The sequence below is a fragment of the Falco punctatus genome (genome assembly GCF_963210335.1).
Source record: "Falco punctatus genome assembly, chromosome: 1".
NCBI lineage: Eukaryota > Metazoa > Chordata > Aves > Falconiformes > Falconidae > Falco > Falco punctatus.
Window position 1 is genome coordinate 56,019,011 of NC_137580.1, and position 19,645 is coordinate 56,038,655.

Below are 19,645 nucleotides of genomic sequence, written 5' to 3' on the forward strand. Positions count from 1 at the left end.
AAGGTTTCAATCCCTGAACTCTAAGAAGACTACTCAGAGGGTGTACAATATCTTTTTTGCCCTTTCTATTTCATTTGTAGGTCATTGTGAATCGAACATTTGCTTGCTATCTACTCATGTCTATGGACAGGAAAGTCTGTCTTTTGTTTTGTGTGGGTGGACAAAAGCATCGGCAGGGTGAGCATTCTGCTTACCGCAATACATTGTGCATGGATGGAAGCGAATATTACCTTTCTTGGTTTAACAGTAGGGAGTGATTTTGAGCATTAAGTCCTTTCTCTAGTCATGGGCTGTGAGCATTTGTGAGTACAAACTAATAAGTAGGAATCTGAATGGAGGCTGTTGTGGCCTTCACTGAAATAACAGCTTATCCCTGCTTACTGCCAGCCTACCTCCTAAGATGCCTGTCCAGGGTATTGATGCAACAGTTGTCCTTTCTGAGGATAAGGTGCTCTCAGGCATTATTACTGCCCTGTGATACATAAGGACTAGAGATTTTGTCCTGGCCATGGGTCCTATACACACTAGATCCTTTTCTGAAAAGCTGCTTTCTTTCTGACAATCCTCTGGCATGGATTGCTGCATGGGGTTGTTTCATCCCAGAACTTAGTGTTTGCCCTTGTTGAACCTCAGGAGAGGTGTCAAAGAAAGAATGGAGATTCAGACGAAGATGAGAAAAATAAATCAGAGCTGGAGAAAGAAAACAAAGAAGAAATAAAATTAAATATTTTGCAAGACAAAAGTTAAAGAAGGCAATAAAAATATGAATTATGAAAAGGAAGTGAAAAAACAAATGCATTTTTTATGGATGATGCTCTTTTATATTGCATTTTCATTCTAGAGACCTATCAGATCTAGGCAGCTTCCATGTTATATTTCAAATCTCACATTTTTTCTTGCAATGGTTAGATAAAAAATGTAGAAAGGTTTGTATGGTGCCACAGGATTCTGAAGCTACTGCAAGTTCTCTGATGGAATCTGTCAAATGTAAAAGCATATTCATTAAGGTCATGCACTTTTCTGCTTCCAGCTCTGTGCAGCTGTAGCATTTTTCCATTTATATTTCTTGTTAAAGATCTGAATGACTCATCCTTGAGTTTGCCTTTGAAGTAGACAGTTTTCCAATGGCAATGAAATCCAGCTGGTACACGAAAAATCTGTGTGCCACTGTCAAAGAAGGATCATTCTTAAAAGAATTCAACTCAGTCTTAAAGTTGGAATTTTATCATTAATTTTTCAGTCAGATTTTATTGCTTTGCAGTTTATTTGTTTAATACCTTTTAAAATAACAGACCAAACACAAAAAAACAAACAAACCACACCCTATATTATTTGTTAAAGTCTTCCTAGGGATTTTCAAATGCATTAGAAGGAGGAATCTAAGTTTCACCAAATTTCATTTTTCTTTTCTGGAAATATCAGTATTTTCTAATCATTACTAGTTCTACTCATAAATGCAAAAACCTTTCCCTCAAAGAAAAGTCCACATTTCAGAATAATTTTAATGTTATTATTTATCAATTAAAAGAAAAAAAATCAATTATGCACCAGTTTAGTTAACTAATTGCTCTTCACAGACTCCCACATACTCTTTTCTATTAGGAAATGCTTTCGTTTTAGCTAAATTGTTTAAAGTTTGGTGTTTATTCAAGCCTTCCTAAATGTCTCTGTGTTATTAAACTCTTTTTCAGTTTTCTTAAGCTCACCAATTAGCTGATTTCTTTGCAAATGAAGAAACATAGACCTGAAGCATTAAGCAGTTGCAAAACAGAAGCCTTCAATATTGTTAAAATTCAGATAGTACTCAAAAAGAATAGCAAAACAGGAAATATATTTGCTATTTCTATAGCAACTTCAGCATTACAACCTCAAACCACTTGAAATGCATCTATTAAGATTTATGAAATTACAGTATACTAAGGAACTATATCCCCAGCATAACTAAGCATCTAAAGAAATTGCAAGTTTGCTCTGATTTTTTTTTTTTTTTTTGCATTAAAAGGATGAACGCAGTTGCAGCTGAGAGGCATTTTGAAAATATTTGAAGTCAATAATGACATTTAGTTCATTGAGTCTTCTTTAATTGACTCACGTATGCTAAAGAAATAGACTGTCTTGGGATAAGTTTGAAAATAATTACGATAGACTTCACATCTTGATAGTTAATAAAGTCACACCATTTGGAATTGATTGAGATGTCCCAAAATGTGTTGTTTTTTTTTTTTTTCTTGCAAACTCTGTCTGGACAGATGAGGCATCATAAAAGCAGTCTCACCGAGTCCTTGGCTTGTGCATGCTAGGTGCACATTTGCAAAGCATAATGTGGGCTTCCTCTGAGAGTGAGGCCTGAAATGTCTAAAAAAACATAGGAGAGCATAGATATGTAGACCTTACATATTGAGTTGTCTGCCTGCACAACTCCAGATCTAATCCATGATATAATGACCATCTGTGGAAGCTGTCAGTGAACCAGGAACCACCTGTCTGTCTTCTAATACCTTTACATCTTGTGGTGGTATTTTGTTAGTTGGCTGTAGTGTGTTAATTTTTCTGGGGAACAGTTTCAAGGTAAAACCGTCATCATCAAGCCTGGTGTTCTTACCAATAGTCTGATGAAAAATTAATATAACCGTATTTAGAATGTGCCATGAATCTGTTCAAGCATACCTGTTGTCTGGCAGGTATTTGATAACTAAATAGATTGTTTAAAAAGTTTCATTTGCCCACAAAAGTTGCAATATTGGCATTAAAATGTAAATGTGTGCCACTAGTCATCACACAATGGTTTGTGAAATACCACAGACGTTTCTGAATGTAGTTGTAGAGGAACCCTGTGCTACTCCATATGGTACTACTGAGTGATGTTTTCAACAGCAATATGACCTTATGTATAAATAGCCTGCATTCAGATCAAAAGCAGAAAATTTAAAAGCAGTAACTGAATTGATTCTTAGGGGAGCTGACAGAATATGCAACATAGCACTGACTGTTATGTGAATTCTGAAAGACTTAATCACAATGGGGACTATAACATATATCACACTGCATTTAAACAGTTTGAGAAATTAATTCTCTTCACAATGGAAAAATTGGGTGTCTATTAGAATACCACAGAGCATATACCCAATAGTATTGATGTTAAAATAGCAACATGGAAAGGGAGAAGCCATGGTCTGGTCATTAATGTTTTACAAAGATAAAACTAGTGTAGAAATTATTTGCATCTCTCCTAATACAGGGCCACAAGACAGTGAGCACCACACTTCTGCACTTAGTACCATCGTTTGTCTAAATATGTCATGGAGGTGTTCAGAGAGAATGAAAGCAGAATCACTGCTGAGCAAAGGTTGGGTAAAATGCTTTTGCTCAAACCAAGATAATACTACATTTATCACAAACACAGTATTTCTAAAGAAAGATTCCTTCTGTCAGGAAGAACAGTAGTCAGAAATATCCAGAAGAAAACAATTGCAAAATGATCAGACTGAACACATGGGGAAACACACTGACCAGTGAGAAACATACAGAAAACATGTTTAAAGCATATAGATGTATCTGAATATTAAGAGGAAACTACAAATCAGTATCTTGCATTTTAGCATATTAGTAAAGTCAGTGCTTCAGGGAATAAACTCACTATCCACTCCATTCTCTATGACATTTCTGACAGTTAGTACAGAAAGGGATATTCAGTTGAAGTGGGTTTAACAAAAAATAATTTAAAAAGTGAATTTAATATCAGAATTAATACTCAAACACTTGGGACTATCTCTAATAATACACCTAGTAGAATTATACTACATGGCTGTCCTCGCACTTGTGAGTTCCTCTAATGCATGATGTGAATTTCTGCAGCTGCTCTCACCTAGCAGTCAGCCCTGATCCTTCTGAACTGTAACAATTTCTAAGGAAATGCTAGTGCTACAAACAGTAATTACACAGATGAGACAAAATCCATGCTGTAATCACCTGTCCAGTGATCTTATCCAGTGCGTTCAGATGAGGCAATGGTGAGATACACTGAGTTACCAGAATAACATAGGCAGCTTTGCATGCTGATTCTACGTAAAACAGAGATTTCCCTACATAGCTAAGAGTTATGGAGCAATTATCCCTAAAGGCCTTCCACTGTATCTTTCAAATAATGAAAAAATGTCTAAATTAAGTAAAATCTGTAGTTTGCTGTGTAGTTGTAGGGAGAAATGAAAATGGGGCACAACTTAAGACAGAATATTTTCAAAATGTATGTATGAATGTAAGTGTATATTAGAGCAATTTTTTAAAGTGTACACCTGCAGCAGATGGTATATGCTGTTGTTATGTTGTTCCAAGTTTGTTACATTCCAGATGTCTGATTATAAGCATTGACCGTGAATGTTAAAACACACATGTACCGTTGCCAATAGCATAGCCATGCTTCCCATGGTATAGTCTTACGGCAAAAAGGATGACTGAGCTTAACCCTTTGCCCTCTTTCATTTAAAAAATGTCCTCTCTGGTCAGAAAACATGTTACACTTTCCAGAACATCTGCTCTTAACAGAGTTGCTGGTGTGCCTAGATTTTTTCACACATTTGGCAAATTTTTGCACAAGCCACAGGCAGGAACAATACAAAACAACCTAATTTTCATTCGGATTTCTTTTTTCTTTTGTTTGTTTGTTTACCTTTAGGCTTGAGTTGTAATACACGTTGATGGTATGGTATGAACTATGAATTCAAATGCACTTTGCACACGCAGTAAACCATGGAATTGTACCTGTATGCAGGCAAGGGACTCTAGGGGATGCTGAAACTCTGTTACAAGATACTTATTTTCTTGCCTTTCAATATCTTTCACAAAAATTTGCAAAGAAAAGTGTGATAAATACAGGTCTTCTGATGAACTGAAGCAGGCTTCTACTGAATGCAGATCTGTCCTCAACATGGTGCCCGCTTTGAGTCAATTTTCTCATTAGCTCCTGGCGTTGTGACCCATGTGATTTAGCTGATGAGACAAGAGCAACAGAATAAATCATTGCCCTCTCTTTGAATCTGTGGGATTTTCAGTAACGTAGAAATAGAGCAAAACTTTTTTTTTTTCGTTTGTTTGTTCCCCAATTACACTTTGAATGCATGAGGGGAATGGGACAGCTAAAGAAGGTGTAATCAAGACTTGGTCCTGTGGAATGTTAACGCAGCAGCCACAGCCCAGAAAGAGGTGCAGACAAAGCAGTTTTCTTCCACTTTGAGTTATCTGAATTACTGGTAGTAATAGGACAAAAGCAACCCAGAAAACTGGAGTCAGGTTACTTTGTGATATGGTAATATAAGCATCATTCCCAAAGGTGACAAAACCCAGCCTATTTTTACCCAATTCAAGACATCATTTACATAAACTTTACTTTTTGGCAAATGACCCTTCTTTGAAAGCATTTTAATATAACAAGTCTAAAACTATTCTTCTTGGTATCACTCACAGGGGTGAATAACAGCAGTAATAAAGGTTAGTCAGGAATTTTTTGATGATGTTTTATTGCTGGGAAGTTCTAATTCGTTTTTACCATGTTTAGAGCAATGGATAACCTTTACATCTTTATAGAACATGGATTTGAAATGTTCACTTTGATCATGATTAAACCCCAAATGTAGTAAACCTTTTAAACTACCGCGTAATTTCTCAGAGTTTGCCACATATATGAAGAAGTGGGTGAAAGGAACTAGAAAAATACTATACAAGTTCATATATTTACCAAATCCTCTTAGAGCTGTAATAATAATGTGTCCTATATTACACAACCACAAAATATTACATACATGCAGAAATTTAGTTTATCCTAACAACACTGATACAAGAGAACAGTATTAAACTCCTTACCATGAACTACTAGCTACATAAGGTAGTGTAACAAGTCGATATTTAACAGTTCCCTTTAACATAAAAAATTAATTAGACCTGATCTCATGATTTTTACCAAGACTGTGTGTCCTACACTTACTTTAAACTCATTAGAGAATATTTAGAGAACATGAGAATTAAAATGAGATTGAACTGCAAAGTTCAGATTTTAATTTTAATTTATATATAATCGAGGTTTAGTTTTATCCTAGTAGGCACTGGAGTTCTTTAGTGGAATGGGGTAGACTCATCAAACCTTTTAATCTAAAATATATTTTTTTTTAAAATGTGTTAAAACCTTAGAGTTTTATGTTCAGAGTGATTTTTGGTGGTGGAGAAATGAAAACTACATTTCTGTAACTCTTTTATTAGAAGATTCATATAAAATCTTGTAGGAAAAATTGTTTACCAAAATCTATGTTATTTGGATACATTAAAATGCCTGTTTTAATCTAATGATAATTTTGTTAACTTAATGCATTTTTTCTTTGTATATGCTTTGCATATTTTTTGGAAAGAAAAGAACTGGGGGAGAGAGAATGTTATTAATCTGCCATAGTATTGTGGGAAGAAACACTAGCTTGCTCAAGAAAATTTTACTTTTCTAAATTATTTCAAAAGTGAACTTGGTGTTGTTAATGTCTTCAACAGGCATAAAATTATACCAGCCATGGGATTTTCTTTCCTTGGTTTCATATTATAATGAAAGTAATACTTATTTGTTAATGCACATGACCACTTTGATCCAAGAGACAATGATTACAACCAACTCCATGGGGCATCGCTTGACTTATCTGTCTCTGCACTGAAAAAAGGAATTAACTTTTCTTTTCCATGCCCCTCCTTAATTTCAGAGAAGGAAGAGCCTAATTAAGGTGTTCTGAGTCACCTTCAACTTCATATATTGATTACTGAGACAGTCTGATAGGACTAGCTTTCTCATGTCTGATGTTTGTGTGGCTCCAGTCCTTGAGATGCTATCAACACCAAGCAGATTTTTATGGGCTGGAGGTGGGTGGGTTTCATTTGGAAATATGATTCACTTTTTGTATAACAATGGTTAATTGACTATATGAGCATTATTGTGTGTATAAAAAATTTCTTTGTTTTCCTTGTGTTCAAGTCCAGTAAAATATATGAAAAAATATGGAACAACAACAACAACAAAAAAAAAAGAACAAAACCACGGGATGTAAAACTTGAGAAAGATCCTAAAAATACATTGAGAATTTAGGTAAAAGGTTCTAATTTTGCATGTAAGGTAAAGCTGCTTCTGCACACCTCCAATGGCTTAGTGCAGTAGTCCCTCAGCAGTGCAATAAAATGCCAAGGTCTGTAATATCATATGCATCATGTCAACCATCAAAAAAGCCAAGACATCAATACACTTGAGAAACACAGTAGAATTTGGCTTAGTTTATGTGCACACACTGTTTACGAGAGACCAGTCTTTGCTGACTGGTGATATGATATGATACTGACTCATAATCACATGTGACCATTGCTAAAAGTCTTACGGGAAATGTAAAATACAGCGACTATTATTTTTTTTGTTACAAAAAAAGATGCTTTGCAAACTAGAATTATTATTGGATATGCTCTTTACAACGCTTGTCAGAAGCATAAAGGATTGAAATTCGTAATGAAATATGAAAGTCAAAGAAAAAATGTCTAAAAGAACATAGAACATGAAGCATGATAGTATTAACAAACTCAAAGAGTCATATAACTTAAAACTCTTGGTTTGGCTGGTGGCACATCAACAACTTCAGTTTTTAATTCATAACTAGATTTTAGCCCATCATGGAATCCTCTTCAAAAGACAGCAATATTGCGATATGCGTGACACTAATTGCTTAACTAATATCTGAAAAATAGGCTCTCTCTCATTTTAGAAACATGATAGTCCTGCAGTTTTGCGGAGTAGAATGAGATATATAAAGCTTTAAAAATGTGAATTGGGGTCCTGGGAGTTGCGGTCAGGTCAAGAACAGACACAGTATGCATTTGTGATGAAAATCAGTAGTTACAAATATGAACGATGACAAATGAAAGTGCATTATAGTCACAGCAGTTTATCACGCTGGGTGGCATCCACTGAAAGAGAACAGGCAATTTTTTCTTCAGTTTCTAGAGGGCATGAAACATAAAAGATTTTAATGTGTTCCCTGAGCTTTTTCTCAGTGATGAGCCATAAAAATACGATGTAATTCTGAGACACAATAGTGCTGGAATCGATGACCATTCAGCCCAGCCTATGGAGCACTGATACTCTGTATAAGATCTGCAAGCTCAGTTGGAAGTACCTCAGAGATGGCTGAGAACAGTCGATTGTATCTTGGTTCTTGTGTTTGTCATTGTGTGTAGTATCAGTGTTTCCTGTGACAATGGAAGACACGGTAATGGGAGGTGTATTTTTTGGTGGCTGAGCTTGACACAGAGAAAGTCTGAGTTGCAACTGCACATTTTTGCACTTTGTTATGCAGTTAGAACTGGCCACCAAATAAAGACTATCCCTTTCCAGTATGTTGTCCCCAAAGCTTTTGCTGAATTCTACAATGGAAGCCCAAAGTGGCTTTCAGGGAGGACAAGGAGCTTACTGAGAACATAGTAGAAATTGCAGACAGCAATTTCTGTGCAGTTCCTTTTTTTGCTACTGCCACAACGTATAATATTGATAAGGTAAGACCTGTTAAGAGACTGTGATGTTGACTGCTGTAGTGAGCCCAGTGTCACCCTCAGAGGCACAAAGCTGCAGACAGCTCAAGGAAGCAGTAGAGCTCTTCCCAAAGAAGTCATCTTTTGAAACAGGAAGGTCATTCAGATGAAAACGTATAAAATCCGTATGTTGTCAGAATGCCACACTGATTAGGATCATTCAGTAAGTCTTAGGCAGGTGACAGCTACCTAAGACCCTTCCTTGATAATGTAAATCTGTCTTTTATTTAAATGAATATTGCATTCTCTCTCTGTGTTCCTATATCAGACAAACACTGTAGACTGTGTATGCCATACAACATTGCAAGTAATTCTTCATTTTAAGATTAATGATATCTAGCTTTCCTCTTTAGTATCAGAACATTGTCAGATCAGTCCAGACTCAGCTTTCCTTTGAACTTTTACCTCAGAAGAGTTCTGCTTTAGAAATCACAGGTTCTGCTAATAGCATGTCAGTGAGTGCATCCTCATGGCACCTGCATATACCTTTTAAATGTTTGTCTCAGAAACTGCACATCAATACAAAAAGATCTTTTGACAACAGCTATGTAAAATAAATGGTAGTACTTTTTACTTCACTAAAGGGAAGAAAAGATGGTGGATTTATTCACAACTGGAGTCAGGAATGACTGGAAACTCAGTATGCTGTTTCGTCTCCGTTCCCTGTCCACCTTTAAACTACTTTGTTTTTTCAACACAGGTCTTTTACAACAAAGGTTACAAGGTAAATATTATTTTAATTATTTTCACATGAGGAAACAGTACCATGAGTTAAAAAAAATAACTTGGCACCCAACAGTACAGTGATCAAGTCTCTAATGGTACCCTGGCTCTTCAGAATCCTATCCCAGGCCTTATACATCGTGACACACAGAATTTGGATGTGTAGAAATACAGATACTTGTTATTCTCTTGTTGAACATGATCCTGGTGCTCAACTAATATATGTAAATATATAACTATAAATATCAAGTTAGAAGGAGTACTTATTAAATTCCCTTAGGTGATGCTATTGTGAATGTATATAAGACTTGCACCATCAGTAACCAGTGTCTCTGCTACAGCTGTCTGAGATGCATTTTCTGATCCATGTGAAAAGAGTACTTTTGTCTACTGAATCTAGTGTATTTGTTTTAATTAGAGGGAGGGGAGGGAATGCTTTAATCAATTATTTTGAAGAACATTTATAGAATATCAGCAGTTATTTTAAAAAATGCATGAAGCCAGAAACTGCAGTTTTAATTTCTTGATTTTTTCCTGACATAACTTAAAAGTCTTCTGAGACATCCATATAGTTGTCTTGACAGAACATACTGGTGTCATTGACATTGTTCTCCTTTTCACAAATTTCATATCTAGCTAACTGCCCCTTTCCCTAAAGGAAAGTGTTACATGTTGATGGGGCCATTGCCGACCATGAGTTCAAAAGCAGATGTGGCATTCCTAAAGGTTTCTTTAAATTTCAAAATTACGTTCTACACCCACATTGCATAAATCTAGAAAACTCTAAGTGATGCTGCAGATTAAAATAAAGTTGGTAATTCATTTAGGATATAACTGTTATGAGGTGATAGTCACATCAGTTATAGTCAGTTATCAAGGAAATAGTATTTGCAAGCACAGAAATCGAGGTACTCAGTGTTACTTTAAGCTTAGCTATGGAATTAGCTGAGACGTGAAGTGTACTACAATTAACTGGACTGTGCCACGTGCATTTGTCTGCTCCTGTGTGTACATGACACTCTTGAAAATAACAGAAAAATTGTCTGAAGACCCATGCTCCAACTATTTGCAAATAAATAAGGCAAGATCATCCCCACAGGATTGTGCAAATACCTCAATGGCATAAGATGCTAAGGCCTGCCTCCTTCAGCGCATTCTTGAACTGAGAGACTGCAGGGGCCGTCTTGGTCTGAACATAATCACTGGCCTCTTCTACCCGGTATCCAGTGATAGGACACATGGGAACAGTTCAAAGCAGTGTCAGGAGAGGTTAGACTTGACATTAGGAAGCATTTGTTTACCAAAAGTGATGTTAAACACTGCAACGGGCTTCCTAGAGGGGTGGTCGATGCCCCAAAACTTTCAGTGTTTAAGAGGCCTTTGGACAATGACCTTAATAGTACACTTTGACTTTTGGTGAGCCCTGGAGTGGTCAGGCAGTTGGATGATACGATATAATATTGTTACTGGCCCTTAGGTACAGTTCAAGCACCCCAAAGTGCTTTAGGGGAAGCTCCAGCCTTTGGTTAACTGCCTTCCCATAAAATGCATGGGCAGAGTTACTCACATGATGAGGGGGTTACCAAATGATTGAATAGGAGTCTTATGCTGATGATTCAAAAACTAGGGATTGCTGCTAGCAGTTTTGAATAATAATAATAATAATAATTTTTAGAAAGTCTAAAGTGTCCAAGAGCAGTGGTCCGCTGATAGAGATAAGAATATCTTTTAGCTTGTGGTCCTGTGGAAAGAAACTTCTCATACATTTAGATATTTAATTTCTATATGTGAATAAAAATAAAAAAAGAAAGTTTGTCTTCTCCTAGAAATGCATTATCTTAGTAATGAGAGCATTGGCCTTAATTCAAATCCCCATTCTGCTGAATTCAGTTCAGCAATTGCAAACTATATCCTCCAGGAATACCCATCATTAAACAATTGAGTGTTTTAGCTTGAGCACCTGTTTTCTCTCCTGTTGGAACTCTTCCACTTTATATAAATAATTAATCAAGCATTGAAAGAGTGATGTGAACCTGCAGCTTTTATATCCCGGTTGAACCTCTAACCACTAGCCTGTCAGCTGCGGCCAATTCATGCCTATTTGCATGAGATACTCTCTGTATGGAAAAAAACACACTTACGAAACATTTTTCACCTGAGTGAAACAGGTCAGTGGAGAAAAGGTCTATTTTAAGAATCCGATCAGCCAGGGTATCTAGTGCTTCAAATAGGCCCAAAAGCCTTTGCAAGACATGAGACAGCCCAAGGCCTTCACAGTCAGTAAGCAGATGAATCAGTTACTTAAGGAATTTCCAACACCAGCAGTGTTAACAAATGGTGTTAACAACAGAGATAACAAAGCATCCTTGACTGAGGAGTCTAGTGCCCATCTCAGTCTAAGGAATAAAGCTTGTCTTGACTAGATAAACTTGGCTGGAAAGGCAATATTAATGACCTAATTCAGATGTTTTTATAAAAGGTGTAACTGCCTGGTTAGTAGAGAGGGATTTTTGGCAAGTTAAGCTGCTGAGTAGAAACCAGATTAATATGCCAAATTTCATTTGTATTCATTGATTGATGGAAAAGTGACCCCAGAAGATAGAATGTGGTTGAGAACTTTAAACTCCTGCATTGCTAACTAGAGTCATTACAGCAGATGAGTGCAGCCGAGATTCTAGAATTGGCTCAGCTGACTAGTCTATATGACCTAGAATGTAAATTCAAGCTTGTAAGATGTTTTCTTCACATTTGTTTAAACAACTTGAGAAGCCTTTTCTGATACAAAGCTCTGCCTTTTCTCTTGTGATATGTTATGTATCTTACAGTGTTGTCAGACATCAGTCTGAAAACCATTGATTAAATTGAAATACAAAGGTTATATTTCCTCATTTTAGCTGTCATTGATTTGTTGGTATTGTCTTCAAAATACAGTTTTTAGAAATTTCTTATTTCCCTTTTATTTTTGTGACACTTCCAAGGTAATTTGGAATTCATGTTTGACAATTTTTTTGTACTCAATGGAAGGAAGGCACATTATTTTGAAGGACTACATTTCAAAGACTTGCTGGTAAAAAAAAGAACAAATGCAATTTTAAAATTCTCATTTTGCCAGGCACCTTAGCTATAAAGAAATGCAGTGGAATAAGAGAATCATGGAAGGGTTTAGAAGGACCTTAAAGATTATATAGTTCCACCTTCCCTGCCATGGGCAGGGACACCTTCCACCAGACCAGGCTGCTCAAAGCCCCATCCAGCCTGGCCTTGAACACTGCCAGGGATGGGGCACCCACAGCTTCTAGGGGCAAACTGTTCCAGTGTCTTGCCACCATCTCCATAATGAAAAATTCCTTCCTAATACCTACTCAAAATCTACCCCCTTTTGATTTTAACCCATTACCTCTTGTCCTAATGCTACAGGCCCTGCTAAAAACACTGTCCCCATCTTTCTTATAAGCCCCCTTTAGGCATTGAAAGACCACTAGAAGGTCTCCCCAGAGCCTTCCCTTCTCCAGGCTGGACAACCCCAACTCTCTCAACCTGTCTTCAGAGGAGAGCTGCTCCAGCCCTCTGATCGCCTTTGTGGCCCTTCTCTGGACTCGTCCCAACAGGTCCATGTCCTTCTTATGTTGGTGTCCCTAGAGCTGAATGCAGTACTCCAGGTGGGGTCTCGCCAGAGGAGAGAAGAGCAGGTGAATCATCTCCCTTGAGCTGTTGGGCATGTTCTTTTGATGCAACCCAGGATACGGTTGGCTCTCTGGGCTGTGAGCACACGTTGCCAGGTCATTTGACCAGCCTGTACTTGTGCTTGGGATTGTCCTGATCCATGTGCAGGACCCTGCATTTGGCCTTGTTGTAACCTCTTGAGGTTTGCTCGGGCTCACCTCCTAAGCCTGCCAAGGTCCCTCTGGATGGCATCCTTTCCCTGCAGCGTGCCCACTGCCCCTCTCAGCTCGGTGTCATTGGCAAACTTGCTGAGGGTGCGCTCTGTCCATGTTGCCGGCAAAGATCTTGGACAGCACCGGTCCCAGTCATGACCCCTGAGGAGCCCCGCTCTTCACTGGTCTCCACTCAGACATCAGGCCATTGAGTGCAAGTCTTTGAGCACAACCAGCCAGCCAATCCACTGAGTGGTCCATCTGCCAAATCCATGTCTCTCCAGCTTAGAGACAAAGATGTTGTGCAGGATGGTGTCAAATGCTTTGCTCAAGTGCAGGTAGATGACATCAGCTGCTCTTCCCTCATCCACCAATGCTGTAACCCTGTTGTAGAAGGCCACCAAAATTTGTCAGGCACAGTGTGCCCTTAGTGAAGCTATGTTGGCTGCCACCAATCCCCTCTCTCTTTTCTATGTGGCTTTGCATAGTTTCCAGGAGGGTCTGCTCCATGATCTTGCCTGGCACCTAGGTGAGGCTGCCCGTCCTGTTGCTCCCCAGGACTTCCTTGTTTCTCTTCTTCAAAATAGGAAGGTTACATTTCCCCTTTTCCAGTCTGTAACACATACACACAAAAAAATATTTTTTTGGCTACAAGATGTCAGAGGTTAGATTACCATCTAGTTTTCTTCCTTTTTTTATTACAATGGAAGTCTATGGATCTCTATTTCAAAGAGAAGTCTAAAGGTAATATTTGACTGAGGTAATCTCCAGAAAACTTCATGTTAGATACTCAGTGTTATATGGACATGTATTTGGTCTGGCTGAGGTGGGTTTAATTTTCCCCACGGCAGCCCTCGCAGTGCTGTGCTCTGTATTGGCAGCCAGAAGGGTGCTGGTAACACACAGTGGTTTGGCTACCGCTGAGCCGTGCTCCACAGCACCAAGGCTGGCTCTCCAGCATCCCCCCTCACCAGTGGGCTGGGGGTGGGCAAGATCTTGTGGGGGGACATAGCCAGGACACCTGATCCAAACTGACAAAAGGGATATTCCATACCATATGATTAGCAATAAAAGCTAGGAAAGAAGAGGAGGGGTCGCATTCCTTATTATGACATTTGTCTCCTGTAGCAACTGCTATGTGTACTGAAGCCCTGCTTCCCACGAAGTGGCTGGGCATGGCCTGCTGATAGGAAATAGAGAATACATATTTTGTTTTCTTTTGCTTCCACACACAAACTTTGTTTTTCTTTATTAAACTGCCTTTATATTCACCCATGATTTTTTCATCTTAATTTGTCCTCACCTTGTTCTACTGAGGAGGGGAGCAACAGAATGTCTTGGTGGGCACCTGGAGTCCAGCCAAGGTCAAACCACCACAGGATACCTCCATCAGAGAAATCCATAGTAAACTAGCAACCGCAGCTGAAAATTCCATTTGTTGGTGATGCTTTAAAAGACCATTACTCCCTGTGTGACTCTACTCAGGAAGAGATGAAACACTAGTGATTTGTGAAGATCCCTGAAATAAGCCTGGTTTAGGTTGTACCCACGCTCTCTTCAATCTTCTATCTAGTTTAATACATTTCTTTGTGTATGTGATGGAAGTCTGCCAAAACAGAGTAATTTTAACAGTTAGGAATACCAAAATGTCTTCCTTTTATACAGCAAAATTTTAAAATACCATTACAGCAATATTTAAGTATGCTAATGCCTTTAAAAGCTGAAACATATAAAGCATGAGGATGCCAGGGAAGAAGATATCTTCAGTGGGAAGGAGTAGCAAGCAATAAAGAGAAAATAAAAAAAGCTCAAAGTTTGGAGGAAAATTATTAAAAATAACAGCAGAGAGCAGCTCATAACAGAAATCAGATAGACATCAACTTTACTATGTCAAGAAATACTTAGCATGCAAAAAACCGTCTAACCTCTTTATGCTACCATTTTCAAAGGACATCAGCTGAGCAAAACTGTCACAGAAGCTGAGGTTCACCACAGAGTTTCACTTAGCAGTTGTTCCTAAGTGCAGTTCCTGCTGCCTAGGAAGCAGCAAAATCCATATTTCAGATTGTGTTTGTATAACGAAGGAGATGGTATTTTACCTCCTTCTGCAAGGACCAGCTGGGGCTGATTCTCGTCTCAGATCAGTAGAAATCAAAAGTTTCTTAGCTGGAATCTGTATGATGGCACTGCTCCAAGGGGATATAAAGCCTTTCTTTTTTTCTTAATGTATCGGAATAGTAGTTTGATTTTTTTCCCTTTATCCCCAAATAAGATAGTTTTTCTGTATGTGCATTAGCTATAGTGAAGTATATTCCAGTTGAAGTAAACAGGCCTCTCAAACAAGTCAGCAGATATTCATTATTCTGAATATCTCATCCAGCACATAATTGTTTGCTTGAGGTGTGCAGGCGTTTTTCTACCACTCTGTTTTGTTGGAATATCATAAAATTATTTTGTTTTAATATTTTAAGAATTCCTTGCTTTATGTAGAGCTAATATTAAACTGTTTCCTTCTTCAACAAGATTTAAAGAAAGAACAAATTTAAATATTTATAATTATAAAAGTTAGAACTATTAAGTAGATAAAGTAAATTTACTGTTGATGCATATTTAGTCTCTGTGGGGATATTGACTTTATCATTTAATGGTTTAGTCCTGCAGTTATTAAAACATTAACTGTTTTCCCAATAGCCATTCTAACAACTGCTTTTGCATTTGAATGCTAAATAAATCTGATATGGTTCAGCCTAAAGTGACAGCTTTATACTGAAACTCTGTTCTAGCTCCCTCCTCTCCTGAATGCCCCTTCTTTTCTGTTTCAGTTTATGCCATTGCTACTTCTCCTTGATCTTATTCTTTTTCCCTCTACCATTTCTCAGAAACAGCCCACAGAAGTCATGGGAAATGAGAGCTGGAAGGGACCTCAAGAGGCCACATTATATATATCTTCCTTTGTCTGTTCTCATCATGCGGTTTCTACAGAAAGGACACAGGTACGGAGAACTTAACTTACGGGCTTGGTGCGCTTGGATATTCTATGATGGAGAAAGCTCTGGTTTCCTCCATTTTGTTCTGTGAGTTTCACTAGGAATACAAGCTCTAAGACAAAATTCCTCTGTTACTTTCCAAGGAAGAAAATCACACATCCAAATAGAGATAACTGTGCAGTGTTCATCCTGAGGCAGATAAAAAATTTGTCAGGCTGAACTAATTTCTACTAAGCAATTTACACCTGTTGAGATATATTATGTACTTTAAGGCTGATTTAATGGAGTGGTTTTCAATATTTATCAGTTATCTGTAGACATGAAAAGACCTCTGTTTTCCCCTCTGGAATCTGAAAACACCTGATTTTGAGCCCATCCAGATCTTCTCATTCTCATCCAGCCATGTGTATTGCTTAGCACTCGTTTTTCTCTGTTGAGGCTCATGCCGTCTTTTGCACTACTTATGGTTTTCTCTAATGCAATGGAGAATGGTTCCCTTAGAAGCATCAAATCAAGTGTTGTTTCAAATTAGTGACAAACTGTAATTTTACTATCAGGTACTGAGATTCTATTAATACATTCAGGCAAAGGATCTGTTGATGCTGAGACGTTGTGAATAGCCATAGGAAGGGCATAGACAAATCAAGGACTGAAACGCCTCCTTCTTCGTCATATAGAGGACTGGTACTGGAAAGAAGTGCAAAAGACAGGTCAGTGAGGCACAAAATAAACGTGAACACCATGATGCAGTGGTAACACCAGTACTAATAATTTTGGTAGCGGTTAGTATGTCATATATTGAAAATTATGGTGCTATTACGGTATGAATATATTACGTCTCTTTACTTCAAATCAATATGCAATGAGAAAATACACTAGAAAATATATTAAAACTCACATGTCTTCTGGATTCTAAGATCAAAACTCAGGTTTGACAGCAATGCAACAGATTTGAGGAAAGGAGATTTGTACTTTGGAAGTCCTGCAGGCCTGGTATACATTGAAAAGCCAAAATACTATTCTATCAGTATGAACTGAGGTAAGAGTTACAAAACAGTTTATTCTTTGGTGGATTTTTGGTTAATATTTAGTTTGCTAAAATGCTTCATGATAACCATAGTCTAAACAACATTTTTTCCATGGACTACATCCTGAAATACTTTTTCCCATTGGGTATTCATCCCCCTGATGCCATTGGGACAATTCATAAAATTATGATGCATTGGGAGCAAATGTGACAGAACAGAAGTATATGAAAGCCAAGAGAAGAAAAAAAAAAAAAAAAAAAAGAAAGTAATCCTGCAAGATTAATGCAAGAGAGTGGAAAATTGCATCAGACTTTTAATGAGCCTTGACCTAGCCACAATAATCAAGTACTGGAGGTGGTCATGACATCCATCAGTTATGGTCCTCTCTCTGTGAAGGAATATTTTCAATTCAGTCAAATATGATTACGTTTTATGAGTCTATAAGTGCAGTAAAATGTCATAATTCAAAAGTAGTATCTTTCTCATTAACACTGTTATTCTGACTAATATCAGATGTGACTGCTGTGATTTGACCATTTCTGGTCAATAATTTTAACAACTTTTCGAAATTTACATCTGAATATAACCACAGTACTTCCTCATCATTTGTGCTTTTGATGTGATTAGTTTGTCAAGATTTTTCAAGTATGAACTAACCTTCATTTGCTGGAGTAGGTTTGCACTTCTTAAATTTATTTGAAAATTTAAACATACTAGTATAAGTTTAAATAAAATATTACAGTGCTAATTTATACTTAAAGGAATCATGCATTTGTGTTCATCTGACACTAATGTATAGCACTGAGCTAAACCTGAGGAATGTTTCTTTTGGGGATATGTATTGTAGGTTTTTTTTATGTTATAGAACCATACCGCATACTGTGAGTGTAATCTAAATAATCCTACTAAGCTAAAAATCTGTAAGAATAACATCTGTGTTGTTTGTGATGAGGTTAGAAATTCTGCAGTATGAATAACCCTAAGAGGGTGTTTAATTTGGAACTGGCCGCAGCTGGGCTGCACATGCTGAGGAGTGCTATGTAGGACATGGACTAGAGAAGGAAAGCCTGGTGGCCAGTGGAGCGCGCAGAAGGAAAGCTAGAGAAAGACAGTGACTTTAGGCCAGGAAGCACAGGAGCAAGCAATGCAGCAGGATAAATGGCAGAAGTTGGACACTTGTTGGGGGGAAAAAGGCATGAACAAAAGCAAGGGATCTGAGGAGAACTGAGGGGTGGCGTCCTGGTGAGCAAAGGTATACTACTATTCCTAGGAGGTACTGGCTCTTTCAACACTTTGTGAGCCCCGCACCCCCCAAGGGCTGTAGGACAAACAAGATGTACTTGTACTGTTCTTTAGATATCGGGAAGCTATGTGGATTTTCTGTAATCGCTTGCTGTTACAGTGACCTCACACAGCTGCCTAATACCTCCCAACCTGCACAGATTTATATTATTGTATAAATTTTATACCTTATAATAAGCTTTTAGCTTAGGGTGGCACACTATAAACCATGATATCATTGCATAATGGTGGTATGCCCCAAAATGAGAGAACTGTTCTGTGCAGGTGTTGGGTGGGAGTGGTGAGAAGAGTCTTTCTGGTTCTCTATGACAGCAGCTCAGCAACAAATGGTTTAGTACAATAGATGTTTAATAAAACAGAATAACAAAATGAATACAGATAGAGAGTAAATCTTCCACTTCTTCAGATGCTAGAAACCTTGCTTTCATGCAGCATCAGACAGGTCCTGGATGGATTTTCCCATGGCACGCTGCACAGGTGCCAACTGTGGAGGGATTCCTCCTCTTTCCCATGCTGTGGTGCCTTTTATCTTGTGTAAAAATCAAACCCATCTATCTTCTGACAAACTGAATATTATCTCTGTCATAACACTCACTAGTGTGCAGCATGGGTGGGCACAGGGCACTTCAGCAGGTTCCCTTACAGCAGTTACTCATGCTAATGTATGGGATTCTTAAAACCTAAGTATAAGGCCCAGCAGAGCAGACATGGCTTGTCCAAGATTACTAAATGCTCAAACACAGTGTCTTCCACAAGGCTGCCAACAGAATAAATAATTGTACAAGCCCAGGCATCAAGAGTACAGTCCTTTGCAATGGATTTTTGTATGTATTTAAGCCTTTTGATTATTTCCTGTGATTTCACTTTCTGCAACACTCAGCGAACAAGTCATCCAAAAGAGCACAAGTACAGGTCATATTGTGTGGGTTTGTTAGTACTGAACTGACTTACTGTTTTAGTGTGAGCCAGTAAAGAGTTATTTGAATGTAATCTAAGCTGCTTCAGCAAAACTTGGTACAAAACGTGATGCTTCCATGATGATGGCACTGCATTTGGTAGGAAGTGAAGTGCCACAGAAATTAAGAAGTGAAGCTTTCTATCTTCATGTTGCAACATAAAAGCAAAGTACTTGCTG

At 37.9% G+C, this 19,645-nt stretch overlaps 1 long non-coding RNA gene across 1 annotated transcript in view; it reads right to left on the reverse strand.

Moving 5' to 3' along the window:
- LOC308070569 overlaps positions 1 to 13,315 on the reverse strand; it is a 71,328-nt gene extending 58,013 nt beyond the window's left edge. Inside the window, exon 1 of the long non-coding RNA XR_013930755.1 lies at positions 13,200 to 13,315. This is a non-coding gene — a long non-coding RNA (uncharacterized lncRNA). The remainder of the gene's footprint in view (positions 1 to 13,199) is intronic.
- Positions 13,316 to 19,645: the final 6,330 nt, after the last annotated feature.